General features: G+C 36.5%; 1 pseudogene; it reads left to right on the top strand.

The window, feature by feature from the left end:
* Positions 1–869: 869 nt before the first annotated feature.
* On the top strand, positions 870–14,947 carry LOC132293566 (oligoribonuclease-like; annotated as a pseudogene).
* Positions 14,948–15,346: the final 399 nt, after the last annotated feature.

The following is a 15,346-nucleotide window of genomic DNA, read 5'->3' as shown; positions in this document are numbered from 1 at the left end:
CCCCTTCAAATTATCCCATCCAAACACAACACTCTTTATCATTTCTTTTATTTTGTTTACAAATCCCCCCAACTCTTCTCATCCAAACGAAGCCTAAAACTCTTTCTACTTTTAATAATAATATAGATATATATTATTGCCAGCCCACCACTTCTACCACCATCATCGTCACACATGACAATCCAAATTAAACACATGACATGAGCATAATCAAACTACGAGGATCCCAAATTAAACCTAATTCACACACACATATATATCGTATGGTCCGTATCTCTCAATCCCCCAATTCATATGTACCTCTCAAATTCCCAATCCAAAATCACACACACACACACAGGTTTTGCTCTCTATATCATCTTTTGTGGCAGTGGAATGCCAGGTCAATTTCTTGAAATTGATATGATTAAGCAGTGAAGATGAAGAGAGGGTGAATTAATGCAATTGTTTAAATAATGGGGTAATTTGGTTAATTAAAACTAGTTAAAAAGACATTAAGGTCATTTCATGATTAAAAAATAATTGTTGACTAGTTTAAAGGACATTTAAGTTGGGAGCGGTGTCAACTAAATCACATGAAGCGGGAGCGGAAGTAAGAACAAGAACATAAAAGAGATAAAATTATATCATAAATAGTGAAAATTTGAATGAGTGCGCACCGAAAGAGTGAGAGTAGAAACAGGTCAGAACGTGCCCATTACGAAAGCTAGTATAACTTAAGGTGTGATTGCAAGATTTTCGCATCATAGGCGGCGTTACTGTTAAAAAAAAAACATTCCGCTTCTAAGAGTCATTGACCACAACCTCAGGCAATTAACCTTTTTTATTTTTATAAAATATCATGGCTTTGACCCATAAAAATGAAAATATGGGGTCCAAAAAGCCCTAAAATCTTCACTCTAGTCGTCTTTAACTCTGTTGAGACTTCAAATGGCTATTGCCAGTACCTAATACTGTCTCTCATCCTCAGCGTCCGGCTAACGTTGCCTCCTCCGCCAGCCTCATCATCACCGGCCGATCTCTTCTAGTAGACAGGTGCGTCTCTCTCTTAGACACCATCTATCGCCTTTCTCTCTTATATATCCCTTAAAACCCTAATTTTAAGATTAGTTTATGAAGGTTCTTAATCCGATCACATTCATGCATGTCGAATTGTCAACGGATCCTTTTAACCCACGTACTAAATTTGATATGAGAAGTCTGATATAGCGGCATTGAATTTCACCTCTGTCTCTTTTTGCGAAATTCGTGGTTCCACTGATTAACCAGAGACATGAAACTGCCAGTGAACTACCAATTTGCTGAGGTGTGATACGCTGAAAAACCAAAATTAACAAAAGTTTATATATGCAAGTGTGTGTATACAATATAATATAATCGGACGTGAAGCAAGACAACTTAATCTATTAATGAACTTTGATATGAGAAGTGAAAACAGAAATTGTATGCATATGGAAACATGGGATCAGTTCACATAACAATTGATGCCAACACATGAAATAGGAACAAGAGAGAGAGAGCTTATTACTTTTAATTTATTATTATTTTTAATTTATTTTTCCTTTCTTCACAAATAAGTTGTAGATTCACTTTGTTCTATTGAGAATTGAAACTTTAATCTATTGAGTGACAATATTGTGGTAAACTTATTGGATCGTTAGTGTATAAATGTAGAAAGAAAACAATAAGATACAAGGGAGAAATAGAAGGTATCAACGTCTAAAATAATAGGAAAAAAAAAACCTCTAAAATAAAAATTTTAATATTATAAAAAGGGGAATGATTTCAAAGAAAAGAATAAAAGGTCAGTGATTACCTGTTTTGCCTTTTATGACAAATTATTTTATATTTTGCCCTTTCCTCTCATATAATAAAACATTATTATTTTTGGAAGGGTCGGTGTTTTTTGCTTTTGGGTTCCTCCAATAACTAGTTGGTCAACAAATCAAATTGAAGAATTTAATTATTTTTTAGTGCTATTTGAAGTTAATATTTGTTATATAACTTTTCTTATGTACCACTTTGTTTGATGGTGCTATGAATTTGTAGTGACAATTATAGAGCTTGGGATTCTTCAAAGATATTATTTTTAAACCATTTTAGTACTTCTTTAAATTAGCCGTCATAAGTTCTGTAACTTTAGTGAAAATTGAAAAAAAAAAAAAAAAAATTACTCTTGGGGATGAAGGAAGTTATTTGTTTGGCACTAAATTTTGATTTTGAATTTAATATTGGTGATACATCTTTTCTTATTTGTCACCACTTTTTTTAATGGTGTAATAGATTTGTATTGACCGTTATTGTCTTATGGGATGTTCAAAGATATTATTTTTAACTATTTTATTAGTGCTTTAAAATAGCTTCCAAAAGTTTTGAAACTTTAGAGAAAATTAAAAGTAACAAAACATTGAATTAGAACCAATTCATCCAAATTATTCTGATACTGGTCCGAGTCATCTATAAGTCCTTTAATTTACTAAAATCAAACATGTTATGTGATATATATGTTTTTTAATTGTAGAACCTGTTACCAATGAGAGAGAAAACATCCTGAATTCAGATGACTTCCTAAAGTAATTAGGAAAAGAAATAAACACACCATTTGTTCATGAATGGGAAAAATAAGAAAAAAATTTGACAGGGTGGGAGGGGAATATGCTAAATGGTTTTGGGCGGGGTCGGGGGCGGGCGCGGGGAGAGGACGGAGAAGGGTACCCTGCCCCTATTGCCATCCCTAGTTGCAACCCTCTGTCAACAGTCACGATGAGTCTCTTCACTCTTTCAACTTAGCTAACCTGAGCAATAGAGAACATTTGATCTATGTATTTTCTCCATATGAATTGGATGATTTATCATTTTCTCTCTCCTTCACCTGTGGCTATTGCTTGACGCTGAGAAGCATTTCTAATGCCGATGAGGTTCTCTATTTCATTGGTAGTCTCCTCATATTGGGATTCTGTATCCATTTTCAAACAATTTTCATGATTAGTATTGAATCATGATATTGGTATCAGTTTGTTTGATCTATTATGATTAGTTCAAAACTAATGGTGTTCTCTCTCTTGTATACACACACACACACATGAATCTTTTGATTGACATTTTGTTTTGTTTTTTGAAATTCGAAGAAGATTTGATTTATCTTCAAAATTCTTTTGAGCCTCTTTAGCCCAATAAGCTTCTGATTTGACATTGTGATTTCATCTTATAATTCCCTGTCCACCAACTGTTTGAGAAAATTTCTAACTAATGTATTTTGGTTTACTTATCTTTGTTGTCAGATACAAGCCAAACACCGAAAAATTAAAGAAAAAAGTATTTTACATGTAAAAAAATATTTTATGAGGAAAACTTTTTAAGTAGTAATAAATGGAGCCTAAATTCTAAAGGCATACTGATATTAGAAGTACACTTGAAATTATATGAAAATCTGATAACCCTTCAACTGTGAACGTGACTTGAGTTTGTCACTGATTTATTTTTTTGTTATTCACTCATTCTTATACTCTCTGATTTTTTTTTTTTTAATTTACTTTAATGGTGAAGGTTTTGTTCTCTCATAATTTTTGTGTTGTTATTTACGCATTCTCATACATTTCTCTCTGTTCAGTTTCTGTTGTATGGTATGAAAACTCTTCAATTTTGTTATTATTGTCTACTACAATTGGGTTCATTGCTGCTAATTCTATTGATAATTTTTTTTGACTATCATACTTGATATTTGCTAGAGTCTAGGTTCTGTTACTTGTTGTTGGGTGGGTTTTCATGCATAGAAATCTTGGAGTTTGACATGAGTTTTATTTTGCTAGACTGCGCCGTGACAAAAATATCATGACATGAGTTTTATGCATGTGGATTGTTTGTGCTTTAGAAAAAATTCTTGCGATCTGTGCTATCATAAAAATTCTTAAACCAGTCCGAACCAAACCATGTGCACCCCTTATTCATCATGACTCACTGTGCTACACAAGTGGACTGATTTGGGTTCTGAAACCCATATACTTTGTGGATGGGCCAACAGTAAAACATACTGTTTCATAATAAACCTGTTTGTAAGCAAGCCCATCAAATTTCCAATTATTATGATTAATGACAAACCTCTTTTTGTACCTTTTCCATTTCCATTTCCATTGAAGAAGCAGAAGAGAACAATCAATCATCCATCTTTCCACAACCTAAACCTCTTTTTTTTACCTCTTCAAATAATATTATTTATGGTTGTACCATTCTACTTTCTCACTGGTTTCAGATTGATCTATTCTGAAAGAAAGAATTGTGGTAGAATGGTGTGTACTCATTTGCTTGTTTCTTTATGTATTAAACATATGCATATATATAAATATTGTTATGCATATATACTACATTTTCATAACTATAAACTGGGTTGGCCTGTTACTTCTCCGAAAAGGGGTGTCGTTGTATGGGTGTTATTTAACTTTTGTTGGTAATCGTTGTTCTGTAACTATCTCTGTGAATTTTATTCGTTGGGATCATTTAGATGCTAACCCATAATCAAGTATTGAAGAGAGTAAATAATTTCTACTTGGCTTCCTCAACCTGCTTCATAGTTGATTTGCCAATGTGAAAGAATAATTTTCTGTACTTTTATTCAAACTAAGAAATAGCCTGAAGCATGCCCAGTCAATCTAATATTATTTGGACTATATCCATTTAAGACCTGCCATAGAACTGCAGTTGAGGCTCATCTAGATTGTATAAGTCACAATGTAGAGTGTAATTATTTTTGCAATAATTTATGTGGCATGCTTTTCAAATTCTCAATCTTATCTACCCAATCATGTCATTAAATTTGTTTTATAATTTACTATCTTAAAAAGTGTGTCTTTTTAGGTTGCTTGTATACTTCCTTTTATCCTTAAGCACAATAATTAGTTGACATTCTTCTCTCGATCCAGGAAATAAACAATTCTGCTAAGTAGTGATGGATTTAAAGGCCTTTAGTGTGTTGGAATGGGATCCTAAATATGACAAACTACAGGGGACCACTGTTGCCAAGATCAAAGGTGACAGTTCAGGAGAATCAAAGAATGATCTCGAGTTTGTGTGGATCGACATGGAAATGACGGGTAAGCTTTTGGTTCTTCTCATTTAAAATAATTAATAGGATTCATCATTCCTTGTCCTTGGCCTGTGGGCCCATGCCTAAAGTGTTCGTAGAACAGTGGGCAGGATACTTTGGCCAAAAGTTGCCCATGTACATCTTGGGCTGTACGAGGCATATTGTATCAAAGTATTTGTTTTAGCAATGCTTATTGTCTTATGCTTCAGACTTTGGATGATAGGGCACTTTGGATCCAGTTTTAGTTAGTATTGGTTACAAGGACATGAACCTCTCAATTTTAACATCAATATGAGTTTAGTTTTGTTAGAATGTTATATATATATATGTGTTGGGCCATTATGTAATTACATTATATTAGTAGGCCCTTGTGTTATTAAGGAGGCTTGTATCCCTTATATAAGCCTATATAGGCTTATTTGGTAGTGTGTCGGTGAAATATATATACATTTGTTCTCTCTATCTCTCATGATAAACAACATGGTATCAGAGCGGGTGGTAGTTGTGATTGCATCTGGGTTGGGTTGTTCTTCTACAAATCAAAATCAAGATCGAAGCCAACTCTGTTCTTCGCTGAAGATTTGTTCGTTGTTCTCAGATCTGACTCGCTGAAGATTTGTTCGTCGTTCTCAAATCTGACGCCTTTCGTTTTGCTGGTCGAGGCTTCCTTGGCTGTCGTAAGTTGCAGAAGCTCCATCATCGCGATCCGTCTCCGCTCCGTTGTTAGATCGCTGTTTTTTTTTGTTGTTGTTAGGTTGTCGTCACCGCTGCAAGGGCTAGGGTGTGTACTAGCCTTGTTTTTCCATTGCGAATCTCGGGTGCTGGAATTTCTTGTCGGTGGCAGAGTTCTGGTTCTCGCCGGCGCTGATTGTGAAGGAGAAGGGTGGTGTTTGGTTGCAGGAGTGAGGCTATTCCAACCCTGGTTTACTAAACCTGGGATAGTTATTCCAACCTTGGTTTCGTAAACCTGGGATAGCCCAGATTCGGCCTGTTTGACCAGATCCGGCCCGTTATCCGGATCTGACTCGCTCGTCAAGTTCCGACCCGTTACCCGGATCCGACCCGTTTGTCCAGATCCGACCTGTTCTCGGATCCGACCGTTTGCCCAGGTTCAGCCCGAATACCAATTCTGCTTCATATTTTCTTCTCTGTTTTGCTGGGTAAGACATGGCCTCCACTTCAGATTTGTTTTCTCCCACTTCTGGTCTTCATTCTTCCCTGACTTCTGTTAAACTCAATGGGAAGAACTATATACTGTGGGCTAAATCAGTTAAAATTTTTCTCAAAGGTAGAGGCCTTGGTAATCATCTGACTAAAGAGAAACTCAAGGAAACTGATGCTTCTTTTGATGCATGGGAAAAGGAAGATGCTTAGATCATTTCTGTGATGATAAATAGTATTGAACCCCAAATTAGTACAACTTTACTTTATTTGGATACTGCAAAGGAGATATGGGACAGATTGCAGCAACTGTATTCTGGGACAGGTAATATTACTCGTGTTTATGAGCTTTGTAAGCAGTATTTTCATCTTGAACAAGGTAGTCACAGTATAGAAGAGTATTAATCCAAAGTTATGGGCATTTGTGAGGAACTGAATATGTATCAGCCCATTACTGCTGATGTTCGTTTTCTTACTGGTTTGTCCTCAGTTTATGAGTCTTTTCGTTCACAGATTATGGGCAGTCCCACACTTCCATCTCTTGCTGATGTGTTTTCTAGACTTCAGCGCGCTACACTTGTCAGTTATACCTCCACTTTGAATACTGGGCAGAGTGGTGAGTGTTCAGCATTGATTGTTTCAAAGGGTGAAAATACTGTTTTCCGTGGAGGTCGTGGGGGACGCTTCACACGTGGCGGTCGTGATTCACGGGGAGGACGTGGCCGTGGCAGGGAATCACGAAAATGTACTCATTGTGGTCTTTCTAATCATACTGTGAATTTTTGTTGGGACCTTCATGGCAAACCATCTAGTTATGCAAATCAAGTTTCCTCCTCTCCGAATGATGTTGCTTCTGGATCTCATAATGTAGCTGAATCAGATACGGTCCCTATCTCACGTGATGAGTATGCTCAGTTTTTGTCTTATAAGCAAGCATCTAATTCATCTTCCACGGCTACCTTTGCCCAGTCAGGTACTGCACCCACATGTCTATTGTCTTCCACTCACAGTCCTTGGATCATAGACACTGGAGCATCCGATCATATGACTGGATGTTCTTCTCCTCTATTTGATTTTAATTCTGTACCTCCTTCTCAAAGAGTTACCCTTGCTAACGGTTCCTCCGCTAAGGTTTCAGGTTTGGGGACAACTCAACTTAGTGATTCCTTGTCTCTCTCATCTGTTTTATATGTTCCTCAGTTTCCCTTTAATTTAATGTCTGTCAGTAAGCTTACTAAATCTCTTCAGTGCTCTGTTACATTTTATCCTACTTTTTGTGTGTTTCAGGATCTCAAGACGAAGAAGACGATTGGTACGGGGAATGAAGCTGGTGGCTTATATTACTTTGATGTGGCACCTTATCCTGTGGCTCTTCAGTCTTCTCTGTCTCCATTCCAGTGGCACTGTCGTCTTGGACACCCGTCACTTCAAGTTTTGCAGCGTCAAGTTCCTAGTCTTAGTAATTTAAAATTCTTGTCATGTGAGGTTTGTCAACTTAGTAAGCACCATCGTGTGTCTTTCAAGTCTAGGGTTAATAATCGTGTCTCTAGTCCTTTTCATTTGGTTCATTCAGATGTATGGGGTCCAATAAAGCATTCTTCAATCAATAAATTTCATTATTTTGTGACATTTGTGGTTGATTATTCTCGCCTGACTTGGTTGTTTTTAATGAAAGATCGTTCTAAGTTATTTTTAATTTTTCAAAAATTTCGAAAAGAAATCAAAACTCAGTTTGGCTGTCCAATTCGTATTTTACGTTCTGATAATGCTAAGGAATATTCTGCAACCCCTTTTGATACCTATCTCAGTGATAAAGGAATTATTCATCAAAATTCATGTGTTTATACTCCTCAACAAAATGGAGTTGCAGAACGTAAGAATCGACACCTCTTAGAAGTAACCCGTGCTCTTTTGTTTCATATGCGCATGCCTAAACGGTTTTGGGGTGATGCTGTTCTTACTGCCTGTCATCTTATTAACCGTATGCCGTCATCTGTATTAGATGGCAAATTTCCACATTCTATTTTATTTCCTGATTCTCCTTTGTTTTCTCTTACTCCTCGAGTTTTTGGCTGTGTCTGTTATGTCCACAATCTTGGTCCTGGTTTTGATAAACTTGACCCACGTGCCACAAAGTGTGTATTTCTTGGATACTCTCGTTCTCATAAAGGTTATCGTTGTTATAGTCCTGTTTCTCAACGGTACTTTATTAGCGTGGATGTGACCTTTTGTGAGTCCGTCCCATATTTTTCAGATAGTGATTCAATTCTTGATATTACTTCTGAGTCGCTTCTTCCTGCGGTTCCACTTCCCTCACTTTCTCTTCAGCCTAGATCTCCTTTGCCTGCCCCGTTACAGGTGTACACTCGAAGACCAAAGCCATCTGCTGTCGTGCCTCCTCCGTCGTCTTCAGAGTCTTTGGATCCAACACCTTCCACTGTGTCTGAATCCTTGCCTATTGCACTACGTAAAGCTCCTCGCTCCTGTGTTACTAAACATCCCATTGCTCAGTATGTCTCTTATAATTCCTTATCGCCATCTTTCTCATGTTTTTCCTCTTAATTGTCTACTACATTTGTTCCTAAGACTGTGCAGGATGCTTTGTCTGATTCGGGCTGGAGGAAAGCCATGCAAGATGAAATTGATGCTTTGCATCAGAATGACACGTGGAATCTTGTTCCTTTATCTCCAGGTGTCAAACTAGTTGGTTGTCGCTGGGTCTACACTGTGAAGTATCTTCCAGATGGGTCCGTTGAGCGATTAAAAGCTCGTCTTGTTGCCAAAGGTTATACCCAGACTTATGGTATTGACTATGATGAGACGTTTGCCCCTGTTGCTAAGATTTCTTCTATTCGTGTTTTGATTTCTCTTGCTGCTAATAGACATTGGCCTCTGTTTCAGTTAGACGTTAAAAATGCTTTTTTGCATGGTGACTTAGTCGAAGAGGTTTATATGGAGCAACCACCTGGGTTTGTTGCTCAGGGGGAGTCTCTTCACACTGTTTGTCGCCTTAAAAAGGCCCTATATGGATTGAAACAATCTCCACGGGCTTGGTTTGGAAAATTCTCTGAGGCAGCATTAAAATTTGGTCTTAACAGATATCAGACTGACCATTCGGTATTTCACCAGCGCACTAAAGCTGGCTTCATCTTTCTTGTTGTATATGTAGATGATATTGTGATCACAGGTGATGATTCTGAAGGCATTGCTAAGTGAAGTTGTTTCTGCAATATTGATTCCACACTAAAGAGTTAGGTAAACTTAGGTATTTCTTGGGTATTGAAGTTGCTAGATCCAAGAAGGGTATAAGTTTATCACAACGAAAATATGTGTTGGATTTATTAGAAGAAACAGGTATGTTGGGTGGTCGCCCGGTTGATGCTCCTATGGATTCGAATACAAAACTTGTGTCTGATGAGGGTGATCTATTTAATGATCCGGGCAGATTTCGTCGTCTAGTTAGGAAATTAATTTATCTCACTATCACTCGACCTGATATTTCATATGCAGTTAGTGTTGTAAGTCAGTTTATGGGAGCTCCTAGAATGCCACATTAGATTGCTGTTCTTCGGATTATCCGATATCTCAAGCAAGCTCCAGGTGTTGGGTTACTATATAAATCAAATGGTCATCTCAGGGTGGAAGGTTTTACAGATGCCGATTGGGCTGGTTCTCCTTCAGATAGGAGATCTACTACAGGCTACTGCACATTTGTAGGAGGCAATCTTGTTACATGGTGAAGTAAAAAGCAAACGGTGGTAGCTCGATCTAGTGCTGAAGCTGAGTATAGGGCAATGGCTCATACTACTAGTGAGTTGACCTGGATACAACATTTTCTAAAAGAACTTGGGTTGACAGTTGAAGTTCCTACTCCATTGTTCTGTGATAATCAAGCAGCAGTTCACATTGCCTCAAATCCTGTGTTTCATGAGAGGACCAAACATATTGAAGTTGATTGTCACTTCATTCGAGAAAAGATATTGCTTGGGAGCATCTCTACTCCATTCGTGAAGTTTGAAGATCAATTAGCTGATATGTTTACCAAAGCATTGGGTCATAACCGGTTAAGAACTATCTGTTCCAAGCTAGGATTATTTGATATATATTCTCCAGCTTGAGGGGGAGTGTTAGAATGTTATATATATATATATGTTGGGCCATTATGTAATTACATTATATTAGTAGGCCCTTGTGTTATTAAGGAGGCTTGTATCCCTTATATAAGCCTATATAGGCTTATTTGGTAGTGTGTCGGTGAAATATATATACATTTGTTCTCTCTATCTCTCATGATAAACAACAAGTTTAATGAATTGCATTTTTAGTTAAAACTCGATTTTAATGAAAATAAATGATAAAGCAAGGAAAACAACTTGCAGTCAGGTTGGAGAACCCTACTTGGTACAATTCAACCCAATAGTCATTCGTCTGGCACGAGGGATTTTGAAGGATGGGAGGGTAAAGTAATGGAGTAGGTATCCCTAAGGAAAGAATGGGGTCTATCCCTCATTTCGTTTGCTTGAGCAAGATTGAAATGTGGAATTAAGGAATATTTTTGTGATCTTACAATTATACCCTTAAATCTGTAATGAGTTGTGTTGCTGGAATTGGGGCCTCTTTTTCTCCTTTCTCCTACTTTTGGAAGGAGTGTGGTGAGACTGGAGGGAATGACATTCCTTTCTCTTCCCTTTCCTTTCCTTTTTTTCCCCTACCAAACAATGAAAAGACAAACTCTTCCTCCCCTCTTCCTACTCGTTTATGTGTGCATATTTGATGTTGAATGGCTGATATTATTTGCATATGTTGTTCTTTTTCTTGTGCTTCCTATGCAGGTCTGGATGATGAAGTTGATAGAATACTGGAGATTGCTTGTGTACTTACTGATGTCAATCTGGCCAAATCGATTGAGGTAATTTTATTCCATCTCTTTAAACATTGTTTCCCAAGGATTGATGGTTGGAACTGTTCTCTGTTAATTGCATATTCTTTACTAACTATTATTGCATCTTCTGTACTGATATATTTTAAGTTACATCGAATCCCATTATTTAAAAAAAAAAAAATTACAAACCATTCTGTCGTGTTGAAAGTGTCCAACCGTGTCCCAGCTGTGTTCAACTAGAGAATAAAATATTCAATTTTTAGAGCAATTCAAGCTTGTGTCCGACAGGTGTTTGGGCCATGTCTGACACGTGTCCAAGTGTTCGATACCGTCACGGCATTGTTGTTGTGTGTTCATAATGTTTTGCAAGAGTAAAGGCGGAGTGTAATGTGGCAAATTGTTACCTTCGATAGTAAAAGACATTGTTTTGCAAATTTGCAAAGATTAAAAAAATGTTCTTTTTATGCATTTAAAAATAAAAAAATTGCACTGCATCTTGCACTACATTTTGGTTCTTGGGGATGAAATGCAGATGCCTCTTTTGAAAAAATGTTATGCAAAATACAAACAAATAAGTATACTTTCAGAATCATCTTTCTTAATGCTTGCATGCAATTCCTTTTTTTTCTTTTTATCATATATTTTTAATGTCAGACTCCCATTTCTTGGACTTTGATTGCAGCTTATTACTTTCTTGGAGTAGGTAAAATTCTGTGTTTGTGGAACTTAATACAGTAGCTTTTAATAGTTTGATACTCCTCTTATTCTGAAATGAATGGCTTACCATATTTAGGGTCCTGATTTGGTTATGCATCAAAGTAAGGAGTGTATGGATGGCATGGACGAACGGAAACAGACTTATCATGGATCAACTGGTAAGCAGCTTGTCAAGTATTCCTGCTTTTGCAGTTGTTCCACTGTCTGTAAGATTTATATTCTGGTGTTCTTTGCATTTTACTTTAAAAGATGCACGTGACATCATTCTTTTTATGTGCACATATATTCTCAATTAAATCCAGGCTTGATAGAAAAGGTGCTCCAGAGTTCAATAAATGAACAAGAAGCTGAAAAGAAGGTATGCTAAGCATATTTTATGCCGATATTTTTTTTTTTGGTATTATACTTTTCTTAAATGATTAAATTTCATGATCTATGCAAATGGATATATTTCTCGTAACAGCTGTAGTACAAAACACGGTGATTCTTTTTTTTTTCCTGAATGTGTTAATTTTATTTATGAAAACAAAAAATATACAATGAGTATAAAAGAAGAGGAGGGACTCCCTCCAAGAAAAAAATACAAACAACCCTAACCAACAGGCTACCAGACCTGTGCTAGTTATACTGTGGTAACTAGAAACACCTATTTCTTCCTCTGGTAACTTTATTAAGTTCATAGTTTCCTTTTTTTTTTTTTTTTGCCTTTTTGGAATTATATAAGATATTTATCATGAGTAGTTTGACAATCTAGGAAAATATCTGTATGCATTCTTCAGTGCATTTACTCTGTCTAACCATATGGTTATTATGATCTACCACGACCGTTCAGTTCATACTTTTTCAACTCACTTGCAGTTGGCTTGAAATTTCTTTTCCTCTACTTGACATTTTCTGACATGTTTTTCCTCATTGTAGGTTATTGACTTTGTAAAGCAGCATGTTAGATGTACGTCTCAGCTGGCAGGAAATTCCATTTATGTGATTTTTGGATTTCTGAAGGTACGTGGAAAAAGAGATATATTGGTCCAGCGATATTATGTTCATATATTCGTAGGGAAGGTAATGGATTTACCTGGTACTTATGTTACCTGTGGTTGTTCCGCAGAACACTACCCAGAATCATTTTAGGCTTGGGTCCAGGTTTATAAAAAAGATTCAAGGCAAAGACAATCCCATTCAAAACCAGAGCCCTAAAACCTTGCAATGCATCCAATTCCCGCCAAACACATCATATAGTTAAAATTCTTTATCATGAATCCATGATAAGTTGGATGTGTTGAATTTATTTACTTATTTTCTTTTATTATTTTGCAGAAACACATGCCGCAGTTGGCTGCTCTTTTTTCTCCTGTCTTGATTGATGTTAGCACCGTTAAGGCTCTGTGCCTCACTTGGTGCCCAAGAGGTATCAAATTTACTCTATTTAATTCAAGTTATTCAGTCCACTTTTCGTGTAATTTTTTCGCTGTTTGAATGTGTTCTTTATTATGTTCATCATCATTCTTATCCACAGAGTACAGGAAGGCTCCGAAAAAGAAGCACGGAGCCATGTCTGACATCAAAAAAAAGTATACAAGAACTAAAATACTATAAGGAGACCTTTTTTCAGACCTAGGCTTAAGACGTGACTGCTATTTGAATGGGACAAAGGTAAGGACAATGATCATTTGGTGAATAGCTAGAAGGGTACCATAGTTACTCGACAGTTAATGAAAAGCTCTAGATAAACTCTTTAATTTTTTATTTTCTTTTTCTTTTTTGATTGTTTGGTCACATATAGCAATAATAGGTTGCATTTATAACTCCTTGGAAGTGCAATACCCTAGAAGTTACTTGAATGAAAGGAAAAAAAGGGTCACTCTACAGTTAATTGCAAAAGCTCAAGACAATCACTTTATTTATTTATTTTTTATTGTTTCCTGCATATGAGAGTTGGATTTTCTGCTTTCCATCATGTTGGTTGCTATTTTATTTATACGCACCAATTGCGACTGCTAGGGGTGAGGTTCGATCTATTATGTTCTTTGTATGACTAAGCAAAGGTAATTTTGCTTGGCAAAATGGAAAAAAACTCTGTAATAAATAAAGAAAAGTTGCTTTAGTGCTCTCCCGGTCAATCTCTTGGCCAAAAACGATATGAAGACACCCCCCCACTCAGGATACCGACCAGAATTTAGCTCAGCCAAAAGTGATGCGTGGTGATGAGGATGATTGGGTCTTACGAAGCCAAATGCGAGTGAGCCTGTGTTCCTCTTATGTATATACAGTGCATACATCTAATTTCTTGAAACTGAAAAATCAGTGCATGTATTCTGCAAGACTCCGTGGAGTCAAAGCTTTCTTTGTTCTCTCTTATATGCTCAATTTCGCTTTGTTAAACTTAACAACTCTCTCTCTCTCTCTCTCTTTCGCCCAACAAAGCTAGCAAGAAATGTTTGATTAATTATAGAGAGGAAAACAAAACTAGAAAAAGTTTTCCCAGATAGATTGGACTCGATCTCTCTCTCTCTTAATGGCAACAACATGAGGGTTGATTGTGGTTTGGAGCTTTCGGTCATCTTCCTACTTCAGCCGTAATGTCAACATTAACTCTACAGTACTCCTAATGGTATTCACAAAAAAAGAAAAAAAAAAAAGCAGTACTAATTTATTTGTTTTATTTCTATTTTCGTTCTTACTATAGGAGAAATGTGTGAGCTTATTTATTTACTTTATCTGAAAGAAATAAAGAGGAAATTCATATTGACTAATTCAGGAGAACTTAACTTTTTCCAAGTTTGTGGATTGTATAGTTGCTTGGTTCTTGGGAAAATGTGTGGCAAAGGTAAAAAAAAAATATATGAATTTTATATTTAAAAAGAATTTTCCATCATTTGGGTGGCAGTGCAATGAAACCCAATCCCAGCTCTGTAAATTATATTTGATATGACTCTGTTTGGTTGTTTAGAAAATCTGCATATAGCAAAAGATATTTAACTTCATGTTGTAAGAATTTCCCATCATTTAAAAGCCAACCAATGTAACAAAATTTCTACTCCACTGAGCTTACTGGAACTATGTGGTTGAATTGAGCTGAAATTCTCATTCATTGGGTTTTTTTTTTTCATTGATTAATTTTGAAGTGTTTGACATGTAGCATACTATGGTGTTCGTGTGTCACAGATGGTCTGTAAATTAGTGAATTCACACCTAAAATCTGTCTGTTTTGCCGTGCAAGAATCATCATCATCGACAGGTAAATTTTTGAGACTCAATGCATACGGCTTGATTTAATTTCCGGTATATCTCCAAAAAGTTGATTGTGAATAGATATATTTGTTGTCCTTGTCTTTAAAATTAGTTGCTGCTGAATTGGAGGGAAAGACCACCAAGAAAGCTGCTCTGGCAAAGCCAAAGCCTGCTGCAAAAGCTCCAGCCAAGCCGTTACCTGAGATGATAACGGAGGATGTGATTCCTTCATTGAAAGCGATTCTCAGAAGCTCACATCTACTGTAATTAGGCTC

This window comes from Cornus florida, unplaced genomic scaffold (assembly GCF_030987335.1).
Source record: "Cornus florida cultivar Cherokee Brave unplaced genomic scaffold, ASM3098733v1 CherokeeBrave_3.0.0_Hap2_Chr02, whole genome shotgun sequence".
Lineage (NCBI taxonomy): Eukaryota > Viridiplantae > Streptophyta > Magnoliopsida > Cornales > Cornaceae > Cornus > Cornus florida.
This window is presented reverse-complemented; position numbering and strand designations above follow the sequence as displayed.